Source organism: Panthera pardus, unplaced genomic scaffold, assembly GCF_024362965.1.
Source record: "Panthera pardus isolate Hobbes unplaced genomic scaffold, ASM2436296v1 HiC_scaffold_24, whole genome shotgun sequence".
Lineage (NCBI taxonomy): Eukaryota > Metazoa > Chordata > Mammalia > Carnivora > Felidae > Panthera > Panthera pardus.
The window spans coordinates 109192013-109215404 of record NW_026526810.1 but is presented as its reverse complement, the minus strand read 5'-3'; the positions used below and the strand labels follow the sequence as shown (position 1 = coordinate 109215404).

The following is a 23392-nucleotide window of genomic DNA, read 5'->3' as shown; positions in this document are numbered from 1 at the left end:
TGACAGTTCATGATGCTTTTCCTCAGACCCACACATTTTCTCTTCCTCACTCTTAATGTAGTCTTTTCTTTTCCTGAGAATTAAGGGCTATTTACTTTGCACTTTGACAATAAAAGGAAAAAAGATTCTGGATAAATTTTGCCTCCTGTTCAATCTTGACAGAAAATTAATTTCCTGGCTATTTTTAAAAGGGTCTTTCTCAAGGGGTGGCTTGAAGGCCACAGTATCCATATTGCCTGAGGCATTTATGAAACTTAGCAATAAAGATTCTTTTTTTTTTAATTTTTGTTTATTTTTTTTAATTTACATCCAAGTTAGCATATAGTGTAACAATGATTTCAGGAGTAGATTCCTTAATGCCCCTTACCCATTTAGCCCATCCCTCCTCCCACAACCCCTCCAGTAACCCTCTGTTTGTTCTCCATATTTAAGAGTCTCTTTGTCCCCCTCCCTGTTTTTATATTATTTTTGCTTCCCTTCCCTATGTTCGTCTGTTTTGTATCTTAAAGTCCTCATATGAGTGAAGTCATATGGTATTTGTCTTTCTCTGACTGACTAATTTCGCTTAGCATAATACCCTCCAGTTCCATCCACGTAGTTGTAAATGATTTCATTCTTTTTGATTGTCGAGTAATACTCCATTGTATATATGTACCACATCTTCTTTATCCATTCATCCATCGATGGACATTTGGGCTCTTTCCATACTTTGGCTATTGTTGATAGTGCTGCTATAAACATGGGGGTGCATGTGTCCTTTTGAAACAGCGTACCTGTATCCCTTGGATAAATACATAGGAGTGCAATTGCTGGGTCGGAGAGTAGTTCTATTTTTAATTTTTTGAGGAACCTACATACTGTTTTCCAGAGTGGCTGTACCAGTTTGCATTCCCACCAGCAGTGCAAAAGAGATCCTTTCTCTGTTGTTGCCTGAGTTGTTAATGTTAGTTATTCTGACAGGTATAAGGTGGTATCTCATTGTGGTTTTTTTTTTTAATTTTTTTTAATGTTTTTATTTTATTTTTGAGACAGAGAGAGACAGAGCATGAGTGGGGGAGGGTCAGAGAGAGAGGGAGACACAGAATCCGAAGCAGGCTCCAGGCTCTGAGCTGTCAGCACAGAGCCCGACGCGGGGCTCGAACTCACAGACGGTGAGATCGTGACCTGGGCTGAAGTCGGAAGCTCAACAGACTGAGCCACCCAGGCACCCCCTCATTGTGGTTTTGATTTGTATTTCCCTGATGATGAGTGATGTTGAGCATCTTTTCATGTGTCGGTTGGCCATCTGGAGGTCTTCTTTGGAGAAGTGTCTGTTCATGTCTTTTGCTCATTTCTTCACTGGATTATTTGTTTTTTGGGTGTTGAGTTTGATAAGTTCTTAATAGATTTTGGACACTGACCCTTTATCTGATATGTTGTTTGCAAATACCTTCTCCCATTCCGTCGGTTGCCTTTTAGTTTTGTTGACTGTTTCCTTCACTATGCATAAGCTTTTTATTTTGATGAGGTCCCAATAGTCCATTTTTGCTTTTGTTTCCCTTGCCTCCAGAGACATGTTGAGTAAGAAGTTGCTGCGGCCAAGGTCAAAGAGGTTTTTGCCTGCTTTCTTCTCAAGGATTTTGATGGCTTCCTGTCTTACATTTAGGTCTTTCATCCATTTTGAGTTTATTTTTGTGTGTGGTGTAAGAAAGTGGTCCAGGTTCTTTCTTCTGCATGTCGCTGTCCAGTTTTCCCAGCACCACTTGCTGAAGAGACAGCAATAAAGATCCTTGAACCCCACCTCAGACCTCAGTTGAAATTTCTAGTGAGGGGACCAGGGAATCTGCTTTTGAACAAAAATTTGCATTGGTTTTCAAATTGTCCTCTATAAATGGAGGGCAAGGCGACTAAGAAAAGAGACAGCCATTCTAGATTTGTAGGTGACAATTTTAATAATCAAGGGAACTCACATACAAGGCTTGTCTTGAGCAGCCAGCCACAAGATGAGTAGATCTCCACCCCCACCTGCCAGAATCTTAAAGTTCATGCAGAGGCCTCAACAGGGTCCAGTCCACATATCCAGTTCAGATGGTCTCAACCATACATTACTCTCACAAAGCTACATCCTTTAAATGGCTCCTAGTGCAGGAACAGTGGGCAAAACATACATTCCAAACATACTGGAGGAATGAGAGGCCTCCAGTTGCCCAGATCCAGCTTGAGGGTCAACCAGTGGTCATGTATTCTCAGTTACCTCCTCTGACAGTTTGTGACTGACCCACAGCCTGTGGGATGCTTCTTTCATAGAATGCCCAGCATTTTTCTTATTACTAATTGCATAGTCTCTTTCTCAGGAAAAGGCCATGCAATTCATGATGATAGTTTAGCACTTAATCCGCAATTTTAAAAATTGTGTGTCTGGGGATGGATGTGTTTATGTCATGATGCTGGAATGGTGATGTCTGAAACTCAGACGTAGTGTTTGGTCAGAATGGAATGTGTATTTACAAAGGCCCCATGCTTAATAATAGGGATGCAGGGAGGTGTATATATATATATATAACCAATACACATGGGAGAAAATTTACATCAACGACAAGTTTTTTAAAACCTACGACAGCTCCCAAAATAACCATGGGATTCTGTTCACACCAATTGTTTGGACCAAGCGTCCTCATCAGATCACCTCATAGACATTATTTCAGACACTACCATCCAGAGGTTGTGGTCAGAATTGTCACAGAAGAGGCAGCTGCTCATGTGATAGGACTTGAAATCTTGGACAGGTCCCCTCAACCAAAAATATCTATTCTTCACCCTTCCCCCAATCCTCTGTTGCTAGGTGCTGGGATTCCCAGCTTATCAAATTCAGTTACAGGCATGTTTGTTTAGGTAAATGGTAAATGGTAAGGCAGGTACTTCAATAAGAAGGCTCCTTTATTGAGGCAAAATCTGTCAGTTACAAACTCTATCAAAAGTCCCAGTCACCTAAGACCACAGGTAGCCCCCAAAAGCAAGAACATTGAAATTGAACACATAGCAACCTCTGTAAAACATAGCAAAGCCTTCTTCTTAAGGAGAACCTTATTTTAATCCAAAGGCCTTTTGCAGGTGTTCAAGAACCAGAGCTCAGCTCAAAGGGTATCCTCAGCCCTCTTCAGAATCTTGTGTTTGCCAACTCCTCATTGACATTCTTAAGAACATAGAAATGAAATTTGTGCCATTTGTCCAAACCAAAGCCTGGACAGATGGCCCTGTTTCTCAAGATAACAGAACTGTATCCTCTGCTCAAAATGAATTTTCCTGCAATAAATGTTGTCCCTTTTCCCACCATCCCCCAAGACCCAGCAGTAGTTTTCTCTTTAATCTCTAGAACATTTTAATCACCCCCCAAAAGTTCCTTCTTTCTCCTTTGTATCCAGTCACCTCCCTTTACCCCTAGTAGGCACCCACTGGTCTGTTTTCTATCCCTATGGTTTTGCCTTTTCTATAATGTCATATAAACAAAATCATACAGTACGGTCATCCTGCGTCAGGCTTCTTGTCATGCCTTTGAGATCCATCCGTGATGGTGCATGTAACAAGAGTCCATTCATTTTTACTGCCAAGTAGTGTTTTCATTATATGGATATACCACATTTTGTTTATCCATACCAGCTGTTCTTTTGATAAGTATCACGCTTCTGATATGCTATTCTCCCAGGAGGCCATGACCCACTTGAACTTTACTGATAGAACATAAAAATAGACCATAACAGACACGGTTGTCTACCAAACCCATTCCCAAGCCATACCCATCCTTGACCCCTCCTCTACTCTCTCCTTCTTCTTTGCTGACTTCCCCACCGCCCTTCTGGCAGCTATAACTAAGAAGACCTAATACCACTTCCACCAGAGTGGATCTTTATTAGACTAAACTACTCATGCTAGTTCCATTTCTGTGGCTATGTTGTAGAGTTATGACCAATGAGACTTGATGGATAATCTGCTGGGGGCTTCTGCGGTACTTTGGGGGATTGGGGCTACGGACGTAAAAATAGGTGGAATTTAGGGGCACCTGGGTGGCTTAGTCCATTAAGGAACCGACTCTTGATTTCTGATCAGGGGTGAGGTCACGATCTCACAGTTGGTGAGTTCCAGGCTGTGTTCCAGAGTGTCGGGCTCTGTGCTGACTGAGACAGCCTGAGCCTGCTTGGGATTTTCTGTCTCACTGTCTCTCGGCCCTTCCCCCTGCCCCTGCGTGCATGCACTCGCTCTCTCTTTCTCAAAAATAAATAAATAAACATTTTTTTTTAAATAGGTGGAATTTAAAGTCATGGAACCTCGAGAATTTCCTGTACCAGTGACAGCATCTGCAGACAGCAAAGCAGGTTCAAGATTGGAAGACTTCTCCAAGCATGTGGTTTGTGTTAATTACACATACTCATACACACGCACATGTCCTGATACAAACCCATGGGCCTTCCCCTCCCCCTGAAAATCACTGTTCTAGTCTTTCTTATGAGGCTTCCAGCTGGAGCACCAGGAACTAAGGGATTTTAACCTGCATCTGAGTGAGATATAAGTGTGTCCATTGGTATTTACTTGCTCGTATTTAATATACATCCAAGCAAGTAATTAGCATTTAAAATACCCTGACCAGAAACGCTATTCTAAGAGCGGTTGCCCCAAGTTGATCTTTTCTCCATTCATGAGAACGATTTATAAGAAATATCTCGGAGTTCTTTTCAACTAACTCAAAATGCCTTCTCATTCCTATTTCTCTCCATTCTGACCTCCTTGCCTGAGGAAGTCTTCATGTCCCCCCTTTCTCTCCAGTAGACCTCAGCTGCATCGTGCACACTCAACCATCAGCCCTCCTCACCAGCCCCCACCCTCGGTGGTTCCGTGCTGGGGTTTGTCTTCCATACTGACCTTCGCCACACTGTTGATATCTCAACTTTCCTTATTTATAAGGAGCATGCTTACCTCACAGCAAACTGGGACCACAACAGTAAAGGTATTTCCCAAATTTCTTTTGGTCTGGATGATACTGCTGCTGAGCTGCCTTGGGCATGTTAACCACCAGCACAGATCAATCAGCACCTCAGTCTCCCGTTCTCCTCAGCCCTAGGGGTGACAGATTGCAAAGCCCTTGAACTAGCAGGTGTTATGGATTTTCCTAAACCTAGAACAATTAATTCATCCTGTTCATGCAAAGGTGTGCTACCTGTGCAATGTTTCTGGCCTTGCTACATACTTTGAGTCCCACTGATTTCACCCATGAAAAATATTTCTGATGTGCATTGTGCTAATGAACAAATCCTCTGGTGTTGATGGGATATGGATAACTGAAGCCATGTTTAGCTTACCGTGTTTAGTAAGCCCACCCCTTCACACACACGAGCTTCAGATGAGAGTCTCTAGAAACTCCCTAACTACTCCTAGAATTAGGCACTCCTGACTAGGATACTTCAAATATTAACTAACTGCCTGCTTATCTGTTCATTAAACTTCACTAACGCATGTACATCTTGGTGACATGCAGGTTAAAACTCGGGTTTCTCATCCCCAAAATTCTGTTGAATCAGAAACATACAATGGGGCTAAAAACCAGTGAGATACCGCGCACTCTGATGAATTCGGGTGGTTCAGATACAGCTTAGAGTTCGAGGACTCCCACCCTAGAGAGGAGGCGGAGAGGGCCTGCCCTAGCCCCTGCATGCACTCACTCTAGAAAAATCGGGACAAGTGAAGGGAAGAACCAGCCCTCATTCTTCTCTGCTTCTGAGGCTCAGCTGTGAAGTTGGGAGCAACTCAGGACGATTTACAAGCCACAGATGACAGAATCCACTCCATATCTGGAGTTCCCCAACCTTCTCTGGGAGCACGACCACAAAGGAAATGGGTCCTTGTCTCTTTCCTATTTATCCCAGCACTGGGGTGGGTCACGTGTAATTTTGTTAGGAACCTCCTTTTCTGGGGAAAAGAAAAATTATTCTTTAACCAAGAAGAGGAGAAGAAATGGAATACTTAATTTTATATATTTTTTAATGTTTATTAATTTTTGGGAGAGAGAGACAGAATGAGAGTAGGGGAGGGGCAGAGAGAGAGGGAGACACAGAATCCAAAGCAGGCTCCAGCCTCTGAGCTGTCAGCACAGAGCCTGACGAGGGGCTCGAACTCACAAAACGCGAGATCATGACATAAGCCGAAGTTGGTCACTTAACCGACTGAGCCACCCAGGTGCCCAGAAATTGAATACTTTAAATGTAACTGTCTAGAAGCCAGAGCTGTCCTGTACCTCAGGTAGGTTTCAAACAAACCTTTATCATAGTAACCCAACCCCGTTCCCACTTACCATGTATAATATTTGCCTTTTGTTTAAATATATATCTTAAAATGCAATAAAATCGTATTATCTCTAAGAAATAGAACAATTGGCTAAAATGAAGATTAAAAACTAATCCCCAGGGAAATTAGTAGCATGCTTAGTTTTGAGATGATAGGTTGTTTAATAGAATTGCATACCAGGAATGAAAACTATTTTACGTAATGGAAAAAGATCAAGGTTTAAGAAAATATACACACATAAATATTTATCCCGAGAGAGTATTTTTAAGTAGGAGATTTTTTTTTTAACTACTATATCAAACTCAAATGGGAACACAAAATTATTTTGGGTAAACCAGGTCTGTTTGTATCTCTTTCCTCGCAATTAAAAAGTAAAAGATTTCGGCAGTAAAACCCCATCCCAATAAACTATGCATTTTCTTTCTCTTGGGAGGCCTCTAAAATCAGGCGAAATTAAGAGAAGGAATCTATTAGCTAATCCTTTCATGGGACCAGGGCTCAGCAACTGATTTAGTGTTGCAAATGGAAAAAATGGAAACAAGCCTATAAACGGTGAGTGCAGCCTCATGCTTTAATTGCACTGTGGTGGTAAACACGAGACGGGTTTCCCAAATGGGAGAGAGTCAAGCTGCAAAATCTAAGAACCACACCACACAGCGTTCAGTTAAAGCGTTTTCCAAGTTGGCCTTCTATGAGAGAGGCTGGAATTGACAAGAAGACACCTGACCTTAGAAGTCCCGCGTGCTAACATCTGCAGTGAGGCTGCAGCTTATTCTGCAGATGAGGAAATGGGTCCAGAGACAAGCAAGAAGCACTGATGAAAGATTACAGCTGGAACAGAACTCAGCTCTCCCGGTTCCTGCCCTGCTTTCTTCCTCATGGCGCTTTTCAGAGTTTTTGCACTTGTTTGATTTGTATTGCTTTTTTAGCTGAAGAACACTCAGAACTAACATAATAATAGAAGGAACAGCTGGGCCACATGGGGGTCTGCTGCCCAGGCCATGACTTCTACTGACCATGAGGGCTCCCGGGGTCACAGGTAGAAACCACTGTGGTTTCCATTTCTCCCAAATCCCTGTTGCTTGACCTTGGAGAAGTCTAATCATTCAGTACTTCTGTCCCCATTTGTAGAGTGGTGCTGAAAATCTCTTCCCTGCCAAGCTGCTATAATGTATTCTTTTTTTAATGCATTTTTTGAAGTTTATTTATTGAGGGAGAGAGCACACGCCTGCATGTTGGGGAGGGGCAGAGAAGAGAGGGAGGGGACAGAGGAGAGAGAATCCCAAGCAGGCTCCACATTATCCATGTGGAGCCTGATGCAGGGCTTGAACTCACAAACCATGAGATCATGACCTGAGTCGAAATCAAGGGCCGGACACTTAACAGACTGAGCCACCCAGATGCCCATATAATGTATACTTTTGAAAGCAGAGGCAGGAGAAGAGGGTGTGTGACATCAACCCAGCACCCTCTCTGTGATGAGGTCTATCACTTGGACTATGTGACCCCCGACACAGGCGAGGGGTGCTCTGACAGCATCAGGGTCTACTTGCCCACAGCCCCACATCTCCACACATCAAAGCTGGCAGGACAATCCGATACGTGCCTAAGGCCATTTGTAGCACTGAAGATTGTCGTGATACCAGAAGCATTGGTAATTAGCTCTAAACTACTTGAAGATTCATCCTGGCTCTGGATGTTAGGCCTGACCCAGGGGCATACCTCCCAACCTGACCACCTAGGGCATCCTATTTCTGGATTGGCTGGAACCTGACCCTGGGCTTTCTTGCCGCCTATTTTCACCATTTTCCTGCCTGGAGGGGACAACTGAACTGAGATTCCTCAGCTTAATCCCCTGCACACGCTTCAGGCATGGGTTCTCAATGGTACTCACCTAAAAATAAGCTGGGATGCTTCTCGAAGTGCCTGTCCCCAGGCTGGCCCCCAGATCCTGATTCAGTGCCTTTAGTGGCTATGTCCTGAGAATCTGCATTTTAACAAACAGCGTGACTGTGGATCACTGGTCCTCCTTCTTTGCCCTGCCCTGCTGACCCAAGACACAGACCAGCCTCCTGACCGGGCCGGCAGGTGCCTCCATGGCCATCCTGCCAGGCTTGTCCCAGCCTTCGACACCTTAATTACCTAGTTCCTTCAGGTGCCTGCTCTGCGAGGTCCATGAGAGACCCCATACCACAGTGGTGCTGTGTCTAAATGTGTGGGCCTATTACCAGAGAACAGGCTCCAAACTCAGGTTCAGCTGCTCACCACTCAAAAATCGATATTCAAAGGACAGTGGCGGTGAGAAAGGAAAGTTTGCTTTATGCAGGAAGCTGGCAACCTAGGAAGATGGCGGGCGAATGCCTCAAAGACCCTCTTCCTCATCCTGGGGGGAAACCAGAGGGCTTTAAAGATGAAGGCTTGGGAACAGGGAGGGGGGCTACGTGCAAGAGAAGCAGGTGCCCAGGTGGTTAGTCATACGTCGCCATGACCCGGAACAGACTTGCCCGCATCAGCGGCAGCTGTTTTTGAATTGTAGTCAGGCTTTATCTTCTGGGAAAGTTGAGTCCTTCACGCCTCAAGGCCAGTGGCCTGCAAATCTCAAAGAAAGTCAGTTAGTTCTGCTACAGATCAAGGGAGTAAGGTCAGAAAGCAACGAGCGGGTAAGCTTGAAGCAAGTTAACCCTTAAGACCGGTTGGAGTGCTGTTATAGGCTCAGCCTCCGGAGAATTCCTACAACATGGCTGCCTCCCAGGCCTGCGGCAATACACTTGAAATCAGGCTAATTTTCTTCCCAGTGCTCAAAACACAAAGGATTCGTTTCCCCCTCCTCTCTTGAGCAATAAAACTTGTTTGCCTTGAGGAAAACTCAGAGGCCTATTTACCAGAAATTTCTTGAGGGCAGCTTCTTCCATCTGCAGGGCCCTTTAAGTGGCTAATGGAAAACTCAATCAACAAGAAAGATTTCTTGGCCCATGTCACTGGAAGGTCCAGAGCCGGGTCAGGCCTCAGGCCTGGCTTGATTCAGTTTCTTTCCATCTGCTTTTGTTTTGTTTTGTTTTCAGTGTCTCTGCTTGACCTTCCATGGTGTGAGCAGCACTGAACACACACCCACACACCGCAGAAGGAGACAGAATGTGCCTGCTGTGACATTCTAAGCAACCAAATCTTGAGATTCACCCTGATTGGACTCTGCCCATCACATGTCTGCCCCTGAACCAATGATGGCAGATGTGCTGACTGCTTCAATCCCACCCGAAAGTCAAGAGTGGCATCAGATTCTCCCAGTAGCACAGGCTATACGGGAGGGTGGACACAGGTCCTATTAGGGTGGACGAAGGGAGGAATGGGGTTCTGGGTAGTCTCGTAACAATGGCCGAAACGGCTACAGCTGGCTCACAATTCACACAAGGGATTCACAGGTATCTCTCTGACTAAAAGCAGCAGAAACCAGGTACAAAACAAGTCTTTGGTGGTTAATCGGGTACACATGAATACAAGTGAAGGTGCCGTGAGGGGTAATAGAAGGTCAGGGCTTCTTCTATCAAATGAGGAAAGGGTGTAAACCTCACATTTCTCTCCTCTACTAACTTATCTCCTCCAAGTTGAATCCCCACGTGGTCGTGGTCGTCAGATAAAAGTCGCTTCACATTTAATTGCTCTTATTCCTCAAGTAACTTTGTATCAATTTTAAAATCTGACAGGGAGCTACTCTTAAAGGCATGGTACCTGTTTTCTTTGTGAGCATAAAGATATGTTCAAGCAGAAGAACAAATGCAAGTGAAACATTTTTAACTCTAAAAACACTAGCGCGTATGTCTAGATTCTTTTTTTTTTTCCTGTGAAGACATTGGTATCACATTGTGTTTTAAAATACAACACCTGTTTTATAATCGGGGCGTTAAGGACCCAGAAACAAAAAGAATTGATTCTTTTAAGAGAAACCAACTGGTAAAAGGAAAGAAACACTTGTCAGCTAGGAGGCACCTGAGTGAGTGAAGGCTCAAAGCCAAGCTAGAAGAGAAAAAAAAAAAAAATATGATCAGTTAGGGTTCCCAGAGTGGAAAACAAGCTCACCAGAGCCCATGAAAAATCTCCAAGAAGCAAAAAGATAAGAAAAGTGGAGTTGGTCCTTGTGTGGGTTTTCTTACATTCTTCCCCTCCACCCCCTAGCCCATAGAAGGTAGTCTGAAGGATTGTAGGAACCCAACTTCCATTGCCAACAACTGACTTAGGAAAGGACAAATATGGACCGTGGCTGACAAAGAACCTCTCCTCGCTTCTCCGAAGAAACACAGAAATAGACAATCCCCCTTCTTCCCCTGGGCCTAGAACTTGGCAGTCAACGGGCCTGAGGACCAAACCCACCCACAAGGAGAATGGACGGGAGAGACTCACAGAAGGACAGCCAGGGTGTGTGTACCACCGGGGGGCCTGCCCCACTCTGTTATCCCTGTTACACAAGGTAATAAACCTCCCTCTGCTGAGCCAGCAGGAGTCAGGACTTGGAATTACTTGCCACAGAAAGCTTTCTCACCGACGCAGTGGTGTTTTGGTAACCATACGTTCTAATAGTTCAATTCAAGCAGGTAAACTTGAAAATCCATTTTAATTATTGGTATAGGATGTTTGGGGCTGCAAATCACATCATGCATAAGTAACAGGCTCTAACCAGTAAGGCTATTTCTTTATCTTTACCTAACAGGAAATAAATAGGTAGATACTTCCAGGCCATCCATCTAATTAGACTCAAAATCTGTCATCCTCAGAGAGTAATGTCAAAAAGCAGGTAGGGAGACATGGAACTTTTTTCCCCCATGTCTCTGCTTTGTTCAACAAAGAAAATTGCTGAAGCCTCTGACCACGCTTCCTTAAGTCTCATTGGCCAGAACCAGGTAGATTACATGACCACCTTCCCTGTAAGAAAGTTCCTGGTGGTGGCTTCCAGCATCTCATGGAGCTGGCTCTGCCAGAAAGGTGGATATTGGAGGAGAATGACATCTGGGTAGGAGGCCCTGTCTACTTAGCCAAATCCCCCAGCCCAACTTCCTCCAACCCAAGTTCTCTGAAGGAAGAATTTCATACTCTTCTAGCACAAAATGTATAATAATGGATCAGTTTAGTTCCAAATATTATACATTTAACGAATAGCTGGATATCAAATTCTTAGAAACATCTGTGTTGTTCATTGTGTGACAGGCCAACAGCAGAGAGAGCAGGGAAGGAAGAAGCTCTCGCTTTGCTGGTAAATCACTACAAAGCTCTCTTTCTGGAGGACACCTGGCTGGCTCAGTCAGTTGAGCATCCAACTCTTGATTTTGGCTCAGGTCATGACCTTGCAGTTCATGGGATTGAGCCCCACATCAGGCTCTGCACCGTCAGAACAGATACATAGACAAATGGAACAGAATAGAGAACCCAGAGGGGCACCTGGGTGGTTCAGTCCATTAAGTGTCCAATTTCGGCTCAGGTCATGATCTCATGGTTCATGAGTTCAAGCCCCGCATCGGAATCTGTGCCGACAGCTCAGAGCCTGGAGTCTGTGTCTCCCTCTCTCTCTGCCCCTCTCCCACTTGTGCTCTCTCTCTTTCTCTCTCAAAAATAAATAAAAACATTAAAATAAGTTTAAAAAAAAGAATAGAGAACCCAGAAATGGACCCACAAACGCATCGCCAACTAATCTTTGACAAAGCAGGAAAGAATATCCAATGGAATAAAAACAGTCTCTTCAGCAAGTGGTGCTGGGAAAACTGGACAGCGACATGCAGAAGAATGAACCTGGACCACTTTCTGACACCATACACAAAAATAAACTCAAAATGGATGAAAGACCTAAAGGTAAGACAGGGAGCCATCAAAATCCTAGAGGAGAAAACAGGCAACAACCTCTTTGACCTCTGTTGCAGCAAATTCCTGCTAGACATGCCTCCAGAGACAAGGGAAACAAAAGCGAAAATGAACTATTGAGACCTCATTGAGATAAAAAGCTTCTGCACAGTGAAGGAAACAAGCAACAAAACTAAAAGGCAACCGACGGAATGGGAGAAGATATTTGCAAATGACATCAGATAAAGGGTTAGTATCCAAAATCTATAAAGAACTTATCAAACTTGGGGCACCTGGGTGGCTCAGTCAGTTAAGCCTCCGACTTTGGCTCAGGTCATGACCTCACAGTTTGTGAGTTCAAACCCCACATCAGGCTCTGTGCTGACAGCTTAGAGCCTGGAGCCTGTTTCAGATTCTGTGTCTCCCTCTCTCTCTGACCCTTCCCCAGTCACACTCTGTCTCTGTATGTCCCTCTCTCAAGAATAAATAAACATTAAAATTTTATTTTAAAAAAAAGGAACTTACCAACTCAACACCCAAAAAACAAATAATCTCATGAAGAAATGAGCAAAAGACATGAAAAGATGCTCAACATCACTCATCATCAGGGAAGTACAAATCAAAACCAATATGAGATACGACCTAACACCTGTCAGAATGGCTAAAATTAACAACTGAGGAAACGACAGGTGTTGGTAAGGTTGCAGAGAAAGAGCAACCCTCTTGCACTGTTGGTGGGAATGCAAACTGGTGCAGCCACTTTACAAAACAGTATGGAGTTTCCTCAAAAAATTAAAAATAGAACTATCCTATGACCCAGCAATTGCACTACTAGGTATTTATGCAAAGGATACAAAAATGCTGATTCAAAGGGTAACATGCACCCCAATGTTTATAGCAGAACGATCAACAATATCCAAATTATGGAAAGAGCCCAAATGTCCATTGACTGACAAATGAATAAAGAAGTTGTGGTATATATATATATACAATGGAATATTACTCAGCAATTAGAAAGAATGAAATCTTGCCATATGCAACAATGTGGATGGAACTTAGAGATTATGCTAAGTGAAATAAGTCAGAGAAAGAAAAATATCGTATGATTTCACTCAGATGTGGAATTTAAGAAACAAAACAGATGAACATAGGGGAAGGGAAGGAAAAATAAGATAAAGAGAGAGAAGGAGGAAAACTGTAAGAGATTCTTAAATACAGAGAACAAACTGAGGGTTGCTGGAGGGGTCTTGGGTTGGGGGATGGGCTAAATGGGTGATGGACATTAGGGAGAGCACTTGTTGGGATGAGCACTGGGTGTCATACGTAAGTGATGAGTCACTAAATTCTACTTTTGAAATTATTAGTTTTTATTAATTTTTTTAAATGTTTATTTTTGAGAGAGAGAGAAACAGAGCGTGAGCAAGGGAGGGGCAGAGAGAGAGGGAGACACAGAATCCAAGGCAGGCTCCAGGCTCTGAGCCATCAGCACAGAACCTGATACAGGGCTCAAACCCACAAACTGTGAGATCACGACTTGAGCCGAAGTCGGATGCTCACCAACTGAGCCACCCAGGTGCCCCACGAAATCATTATTAAAAAACAAAAAAACGGAGCGCCTGGGTGGCTCAGTCAGTTGAGCGTCCGACTTCGGCTCAGGTCACGATCTCACGGTCCGCAAGTTGGAGCCCCGCGTCGGGCTCTGGGCTGATGGCTCAGAGCCTGGAGCCTGCTTCCGATTCTGTGTCTCCCTCTCTCTCTGCCCCTCCCCCGTTCATGCTGTGTCTCTCTCTGTCTCAAAAATAAATAAACGTTAAAAAAAAAAATTTAAAAAAAATTTAAAAAATCTAAAAAAATTTAAAAAAAAATAAAAAAAAAAAAACAGGGGCGCCTGGGTGGCTCAGTCGCTGAGCGTCCGACTTCGGCTCAGGTCATGATCTCACAGCCTGTGAGTTCAAGCCCCATGTCAGGCTCTGTGCTGACAGCTCGGACAGAGCCTGGAGCCCGCTTTGGATTCTGTGTCTCCCTCTCTCTCTGCCCCTCCCCTGCTCACGCTCTGTCTCTCTCTGTCTCTCAAAAATAAGTAAACATTGAAGAAAAACTAGATGAGACCACCCAAGCGCAGTGCTTATTAGCAGGTAGTAAGTGCTCCAAGAATGACTGGCACCCGTGTGAGGTTGGAATCGTGACCTCCAGTGGTGAACTGTATCTGGGGGTTTCTGAGAACTGATTTGTAGATTGGCAGGAATTTTGCAAGCTAGCTGTGAAATGGTTGTTAGCTTGATGGTGAATATTGACACTACGGAAATCCGCAAGTGCTACAAAGCAGAGCTTTTCTTTTTCCTGGGGAGCCAGTTGTAGAACATGTACAGTGCACCACTGATTAGCTCCATTTGATAGACGAGATTCAGAAAGGTTAAGCAATTTACCCAAGGCTGCACAGCATGCAAAGGGCAGAAATGCGATATGAACTCTGTTATCTATCACTTCCAACCTGACCCGTTTCTCCTCTCTTGCAAGTCAATGTAAAATATTGTGCAATTATTCTCCCATTTAGCAGCTACTTAATGTGTATGTGCAGAGCACTGTTCTAGGAGCTGCAGGGCCTACATACATACACTACCCTCAAAGGGTACCCATCATCACATTAAAATTAAACCTTCAGAACCTTTTAATTCAACCCACTTGTCTGTCACTGCACTGTCACCATCCAAGGACGCTCTCTACTCAAGAGTTGGATGAAATCATAAGGCTGGTGAACTGTCTTGGGGTGGGCTCCCCCTGACCTCCCCCTGCAGCCCCACTGCAGGGGGAATCTCCTTCCCCTTCCAGACGTGTCCAGGTCCAAGTGTAGCCAGATCGTTAAAAAAACCCTGCTTACCAGGGTGCCTGGGTGGCTCAGTCGGTTAAGCGTCCGACTTCGGCTCAGGTCATGATCTCGCAGTTCGTGAGTTCGAGCCCCACGTCGGGCTCTGTGCTGACAGCTCTGAGCCTGGAGCCTGCTTCGGATTCTGTGTCTCCCTCTCTCTCTGACCCTCCCCTTGCGCTCTGTCTCTCTCTCAAAAATAAATAAACTTAAAAAAAAAAAACCTGTTTATCATATGTTAAGATACAACTCTCTCCTTAGATTTTTTTGCATTTTCAGAGAATAATCTTCATGAGAAAAAAGCCCATGTGATGAGGTAAACTGGTTGCAAAATTACCCATGGGCCATTACAAACTAGGTAATTATTTCCTTTCCTTTCTGCTTCTCCACCCAAATGGAGCACAAGTTTTGATGTTCTCCCAAGCTTTGGTCATTCTAATACTGCCTTTCTATTTTTTCCATACTCTCTCTCCTGTTTCTTTTAATAAATAATTTTTCTTTAAATCAGTTCACTTTTCCCCCTCAAATGTATTTTATTTTATGTTATTTTTTAAGTAGGCTCCATGCCCAGAGTGGAGCCCAACACAGGACCTGACCTCACGACTGTGAGATCAAGACCTAAGCTGAGATCAAGAGTCAGACGCTTAACCGACTGAGCCACCCAGGTGCCCCTCCTCCCTCAAATTTATTTTAACAGAAAGTGCTGTGCCACTGCCTCAAATAGAAAAGTATAATGACTTGCCAAAGATAATGATAGTCATCAAATAAACACGCAGCTATTAAAATAGAAGAGTATTCAGATGTTTAACTCCAGCCATCCTCTCACACACCACCAGTGGGATATCGCTCTAAGAGGCAGCTTTTCTCTCCTCCCAGGAGGTGAGTTAACATTTAAAATACCCTGACCAGAAACGCTATTCTAAGAGCGGTTGCCCCAAGTTGATCTTTTCTCCATTCATGAGAACGATTTATAAGAAATATCTCGGAGTTCTTTTCAATTAACTCAAAATGCCTTCTTATTCCTATTTCTCTCCATTCTGACCTCCTTGCCTGAGGAAGTCTTCCTGTCCCCCCTTTCTCTGCAGTAAACCTCAGCTGCATCATGCACACTCAACCATCAGCCCTCCTCACCAGCCCCCACCCTCGGTGGTTCCGTGCTGGGGTTTGTCTTCCATACCGACCTTCGCCACACTGTTGATATTTCAACTTTCCTTATTTATAAGGAGCATGCTTACCGCACAGCAAACTGGGACCACAACAGTGATTAAAGGTAATTCCCAAATTTCTTTTGGTCTGGATGATACTGCTGCTGAGCTGCCTTGGGCATGTTAACCACCAGCACAGATCAATCAGCACCTCAGTCTCCCGTTCTCCTTAGCCCTAGGGGTGACAGATTGCAAAGCCCTTGGTCTGGACTAGCAGGTTAGTGATGGGGTTTCCTAAACCTAGGACAATTAGGTTACCCTGTTCATGCAAGGACGGTTAGTTACCTGTGTGTTGGGAACGTCATCGGAAGGACATGACCGCCAGTTGGAGGCTCCTCACTCCTTCCTCTGTTCTGGGAATATGCATCCTGCTTGCCTTTCCCACTCCCAGAGGCTACTTCAAGGACGTAGCCTTAAGATAGTGATATGGTATTGAGAACACCTGCCCAGTATATGTGACTGAACCCAGTGAAGGCCCCTTTATAACATTTTAAGATTGGGTGGGCAGGTGCAGGGATCCATTTGTCTCACATGTAAGCTCCCATCGCTGTTATTGAGATTGCCACCCACCTACCCATAATGGCCTGCCTCTTTCTTTGGTCTCTCCCTCCCTTCTGAGTACAGAGGCCAGTTTCAGATTTGACCAGGAAAGTTCCCAAGACGGTTGCAAACCAACGCTGGGTAAACGTCGCTTACTCCACTCGTGAGTGGACATACATGTCTTAAACCTCACTCGTGAAAAACAGGCTTTGTATGTGATCCAACAGGAATCCTCATTATGGCTGATGATGGATGTTTTGCCCAACCTAGCAAGTGGGAATGGAAAAATGACTTCATAAGATGTAGGAAAAAACGAAGAGATGCAGTGTCCGGTGAATTGTCACGTTGCAAAGCAAAGTGATACCTTTCATCTCATAGAAATTAGGCCATCTTGGCCAAAGGATAAGCAGTAATGTTGGCAATTCTGTAGAGACGTCTCTGCTGTGTGCTCTGTCATGATGCAAAGGAGTCACATACTCTGCCCATTTATGAGCTAAATGTGCTGATGACTCTGCTTTTTACACCTTGCGCTTCCTTGGAGACAGAAATATTTACATTTGTGAAGACATTTAGGAAGCGCTTTCACATATATTTTTTTTTTCTTTTCTTTTCCCCAAGACCTGAAATCAAGCCAGAGGGGGCCATACATCTTAGGGACAAAGAGACACCAGAAATGGTGAGAAGTGGAAACAGGGTCATAGGAACAGAGCTAGGAAAAGAACTCAGGTGTCAGTGCTCCATACCCGATCACTTTGCCATGCAGGCCCCAAGGGGTCCAGTTCCAAAAGAAATGCATATTTCCCCAGATTGCTTCTTTCCTGCTGGGTCCCCATGGTGAGAATGGTACCACTACCCAATCAGCAAGCTGGCAACCTTGACCCCTTCCTAGGCATCTCCCGTTCTCATCAGCCCATCCTTCACACTGACTCTCAAAGCTGTCCCTACTCTCTCTCTCTCTCACCACTGCTGCCCTCATCATCTCTCTCCCGGACCCTTAGAATAGTGTTTTAATGGGTCTCTGCCTATGGCTTGGGAACTTGTCCCTATCCAATTATCCACCACGCGAGCACCTGAGTGAGCTTCCAGCATGCAGCTCTGGACATAGCTCCCACTTGCGTTGAAGTCTCTAACAGTTCCTTCTTGAATAGAGAAGTACGACCACTGGAGTCAACCACTCTGTTTCTCTTTCTCTCTCTCTTACACACACACACACACACACACACACACACACAGGCAACTGTAGGTTCCACCCCTCCTAAATTGCATTCAGTTTTCTGAATATGCCAGAAAATCTTATAACTCTGTTTATAGTCCCTGGGAGGGCATTCCATCCCCACTGGGCCACCCCCCCAACCAACGCTGGCTTAGATATCAAGTTACATCCCTTAGGAAGTTCTGCCTGATCCAACAGAACTGACACTACCCGTCCCGAGGCACATTGTACCCTGGACATACTTTGGAGGTCCGCAATGCCTTACTGGGCCCACCCATGTACGTTCCGTCTCCAGCAAAACCTGAGCTCCTAGAGGATAGAGAAATATCTTAATGGCCTTTGTATGTTCAATGCCTAGCATGGAGGAAACACATCATGCATTTTTTTAACACAAAATGCATTATAAATAAGTGAATTAACACATTTCTGTATCGAATAATGATTACTCCCCAAGTAGATCTTCTTTTGTATGTTAGATAAGGTTGAAGAACTTCAGGGAGCACTCAAAAGTTTGTCCAGGGGCGCCTGGGTGGCTCAGTCCATTAAGGGTCTGACTTCAACTCGGGTCATGATCTCACAGTTTATGAGTTTGAGCCCCATGTTAGGCTCTCTGCTGTCAGTGTAGAGCCCACTTCAGATACTCTGTCTCCCTTTCTCTCTGCTCCTCTCCTCTCATTCCCTCTTTTTCTCTCCTTCCCACCCCCCTCAGAAATAAACATTTAAAAAAACTTTGTCCAGTAAATTTGTCCTGTAAGTGGGTAAACCTCTTCTTCAAGGAAAACAAATAGCCCATAAAGGACCAAACCCTCAACTTTTTACTCTTGACCTTCACCCACCAACTGCCAACCAACTCTAAGGATTTTCTTGGCCTACTGGTCAAGGGTAGCTTTTGGCCCAATCATGTACTTCCCCAATTTGCTCTTTCTTACTTAGGTCATGGTTTCTCTTTCCTTAGTAAATTATTGATTCTAGATGAAGGGAATAGCTTGCACATACTGTCTACAAGGAGTAACAGGGACATTGATTTGGCCACGCTTAGGGTTTTATTTTAGGAAGCTATGGGAAACCAGGCGGGGTAGGTAAGGCCAGATGTGAACAACAGTATGTTAGCACTGCACGGGAGCTTAGAATTTGGCTTGTCTAGAGTTTCCTAGAGTGGGGTCTACATATATCATCATGGAGGAGTGTAGGTTGATTTCACATAGATATATGCCAAAAAAACCCATTTTATTTTAATTATGTGCTTATTTATGTGTATTAGAAAAAAGGTTATCATCACTTTAGTTCCACGATTTCACATATATTATTGCCAAGACTTTGTTGTTGTTGTTGTTGTTTAAAAAAAGACTTAAGTAAACAAATGAATCAATTTAGAAGAAAAAATGTTAAAAAAATAACAACATGGCGAATATTATGAAGGCGACACCCAAATGACTGAGGCTGGGGAAGTGCTGAGCTAGTATAACACTTCTTCACATCTCATGTGGGGAAATCCAGACCCAAAGAAGCTAAATAACATGTCCCAGGTCAAGCAGGTGGAAGGCCTGCCACACCAATCTAAAGACCAGCTCAGCCATCATTCAGACACTGACTATACCAGGTAAACTTATCGAATAAAAAATGTTTCTGTTGTTATCAAATGAAAATATTAAAAAATAATTTTAACTCCGGGAACGACTCGAGGATAGGGAGGGAAGGTGGGAAAGAAAGAGGAGCAAACCCACCTACATCACCGCAGCCTGGCCCCAGAGTGGACCTTCCGTACCGCTCTTCCTGCAAAGACGATGCGAAACCCCAACACTGGAAACTGTTGCTAGAAGATTTCCTGAAATGATCACTCATTCCGCGCTGTCCTCTCTGTTCCACTTCATCACGCTCGAAGTTTTGCCGGCTGGGATTTTTGCTGTCTTGGCAAACGTGGTGATGGTGTCAAACCTAATGTTTGCTAAATTTTTGCAGAAATGCTGAGAAGACTTCCGTGGGGGCCTATTGTCAATTATCTGGAAAAAGAGAAGTTTGCCGACATTAGAAACAAGAATTGTGTGGGGTTAGGCTCTGGGTTTTAATGAGAAGAATTCAAATTAGAATGTTGGCTATTTCCTATAGCTTGCTAAAAATAACCTGGGTGCCTGCTTCCTTCCCTCACACTTCATTTTCGGTGCCTGCTCATGCTGAAGAGGCAGGAGGGCTGGAAAATGCTCCTTGGGATCTTGCACCAGTGCTCTTTCTTCAGATCAATGTAATTTAGCTTTGACGTGCTCTCTCGTGCACCAACGGGCATGCTCCTTTGGGCTCCTGTCAGATTTACACTTGAGGAAGCTTGAAGGTGATAAGGGGACCACACACACCACGCCCTGTTGATTTTCCCTCTTCAATGTCTCTTTCCATCACTTTCCTGGGATGCTACAAGACCCTCTGCCTGCTCTTTCTACCTTGAATCTACCCTCTCCCCACCCAGTCACACGGCCACCAGAACAATCTTTTCCAACACAAAGCTGAACACATCCCCCACCACTATCAGGACCACTATCACCAATTAAAACTATTCAATGGCTTCCCATTGCTTGTATGATAAATATTAGAATCCTTGACGTGGTCTACAAGCAAGGTCCTCCCTGATCTGTGCCCTGGGACCTCTCCAACCTCAGCCCCTCTCCCCTTCACTCTCCCTGATCCAATGCAGAGTCCTTACTCCTTGTGCTTCACCAGGTCCCCACAGGGCCCCCAGCTCATTCCCTCCCCTTCCTTCTTTTTTTTTTTTTTAAATTTTTTTTTAACGTTTATTTATTTTTGAGACAGAGAGAGACAGAGCATGAACGGGGGAGGGTCAGAGAGAGGGAGACACAGAATCCGAAACAGGCTCCAGGCTCTGAGCTGTCAGCACAGAGCCCGATGAGGGGCTCGAACTCACGAACCGCGAGATCATGACCTGAGCCGAAGTCGGCCGCTTAACCGACTGAGCCACCCAGGTGCCCCACCTCCCCTTCCTTCTTTATCGACTTAATTCTTGCTCATCATTCAGGCCTCAACCCAATCATCACTTTTTTAGGAAAGCTTTTTATGACCCTTTAGACGAGGTCAAATCCTTTCTCGTAGTGCCTCTCCTAGCCCCATGGAGATCTCTCCTTACCAGCACTCGTCACCACTTCCTTTGCACATTTATTTAATGATTAATTGGTTACTAGTGTTACCCCTCTTGATGGTAGCTCCACGAAAACGGGAACCACATCTGTTTGCCCATCCTTGTATCTTCCATATCTCATATCATGCCTGGAACACAAGAAACACTCAGTATTTCTTGAAGGAAATAAACATCAATCCCCTGAAAGACCCAAGCCTCCCTCTCTTGCACAGGTCCTTTCCAAGAGAAAGTATTACTGCATTCAACTGGGGATATGTTCTGTAGACGATAGACTGGGGGAAGGAGGTTCCCTGAATTTCCCTGAAGTGCTAGGAATACATTAGTATTGTGCTTTTTCATCATAAACCAGTCTGACTTCTGCCTGGATCTTCCAAAGGAATTGTCCCTACATAAACCACAGTGCCTCTCTCAGTTTCTCGATTCAAATGGAAGGTCTCATACGTCATTTTCCCTATTAAGTTAAAAAATACATATTTTTCTAACATCTCTGTGCAAACGAAGTCTTAGACACTCACTTGTATTGTGGAGGAAGTTTAGAGAGCGAGGGCAGAGAGGGAAAATTAATGGCATCAAGGCAGGTGACTCAAAGGTTTCTAAATGAAGTTTTTTTTTTTAAGTCTATTTATTTTGAGAGAGAGAGAGAGAGAGAGAGAGCAAGTGGGGAAGGGGCAGAGAGAGGGAGAGACAGAATCCCAAGCAGGCTCCGCACTGTCAGCACAAAGCCCAATGCGGGGCTTGAACTCATGAACTGTGAGATCATGACCTGAGCTGAGATCAAGAGTCAAATGTTTAACCAACTGAGCCACCCAGGCACCCCTGAAGCTTTAAGGAATCTGTCTCCATGGGGGATCAGGGGAGACAGGAATGGTGAGACAAGCAGCCGGACCTTCAAGGCAAAGGAAGGTTAAAAAAAGCTGATGTAAAAGGGGAGATGTCCTCTCTCATCCACTCTGCCCCACCCACAGCTCCCTGACCTACCGTGGACCAGTCCTGTGGTTTGGAGTCAGGTGGTCCTGAGGGCCCCCAATGGCACCCTGCTCACCATCTTTCCTGGAGGATCAGCATTCAGCTTCTGGTGCTTTGGAAATCCAGCTCAGCCCACGATGAGGGAGTTATTATTGGCACATTCTTGAATTTTATCAGTGTTTTTAAACAGTGATCACTGTGTGACACACAGAAGTCCAAGAAAAGGCTGTGAGCACTGGGAGATTAATCTGCTTGCTCTGGGCCAGCTTCCACATGCCAAATGTTTGGGTCAGGGTCAGATCAAGGCTGCAGATGGTCGCCGGCAGAGAGCTACTATTTTGGGGGCACAGGTCATGGGAAAGGCTTACAGTTCAAAGTTGGCTTCTATGTCTGTCCCATGACTTTTCCTTCAGCCTCATGTATCACAGTCATCAACAATCCATCAAATTTGAGGAAATCCTTGTTGCTTAAAGACCCTGATATTATACTGCTATAAAAGCCCACAGGATTGAGGAGAGGGCGGGCAACCTCAGACCTCTCCTGCCTCCCATAGAAGGGGAAAGAAAAAGGGAAATATTTAAATATCATGTTATGTTCTATCTAGCTATATATTTTTCAATCTCTGATTTGAGCTGAGTTTTAGAAATTCTGTGTCCCTTTCAAAAACTACAGCTGCAAAGAATACAGAAGATCACATCAGTGTATCTTGTTAGAAGATATAAGTTCAGATTTCGTTCTTTTCCTTTTTTAAAATTTTTTAAAAAGTTTATTTATTTATTTTAGGAGGGGAGGGGTGGAGAGAAAATTCCAAGCAGGCTTCTCGCTGACACAGCACAGAGCCCAATGTGGGGCTCGAACCCATGAACCACGAGATCATGGCCCCAGCCAACATCAAGGGTCAGATGATTATTTTTTATCCTAATGTTTATTTATTTTTGAGACAGAGACAGAGCACAAGCCAGGGAGGGACAGAGAGAGAAGGAGACACAGAATCAGAAGCAGGCTCCAGGCTCTGGGCTGTCAGCACAGAGCCCGATGTGGGGCTCAAACCCACGCACTGTGAAATCATGACCTGAGCCAAAGTCAGACGCCTAACTGACTGAGCCACCCAGGTGCCCCAAGAGTCAGACATTTAACTGACTGAGCCATCCAGACACCCCTAAGTTCAGATTTCCAAAGGGCAAAGATCTGACTTTTGAGATGGTTCATCCAGGAAAATTTTCCTAGCTAAGTGGATGACAGGGAAAGCTCAGGGTCATGCTAGCCAATGAGAAGTCCGTGTAGTTCTATTGTTTCTCATTTACCGTCTATCCATAGATGGGAAGAGA

General features: G+C 44.5%; 1 protein-coding gene across 3 annotated transcripts in view; it reads right to left on the bottom strand.

Annotated features, from left to right (window-relative positions):
- Positions 1-22241, bottom strand: part of RGS6 (regulator of G protein signaling 6) — a 603251-nt gene extending 581010 nt beyond the window's left edge. Inside the window, exons 1-2 of one of the 3 annotated variants that reach the window (XM_019451344.2) lie at positions 22141-22241; positions 19681-19956 (exon numbers count right to left, since the gene is read on the bottom strand). The gene's annotated coding sequence lies outside the window, so the exon portion shown is untranslated. Of the gene's footprint in view, positions 1-19680; positions 20323-22076 lie in introns of those variants that run through there. The other 2 variants (XM_019451340.2, XM_019451341.2) reach the window with 2 other exon arrangements.
- Positions 22242-23392: the final 1151 nt, after the last annotated feature.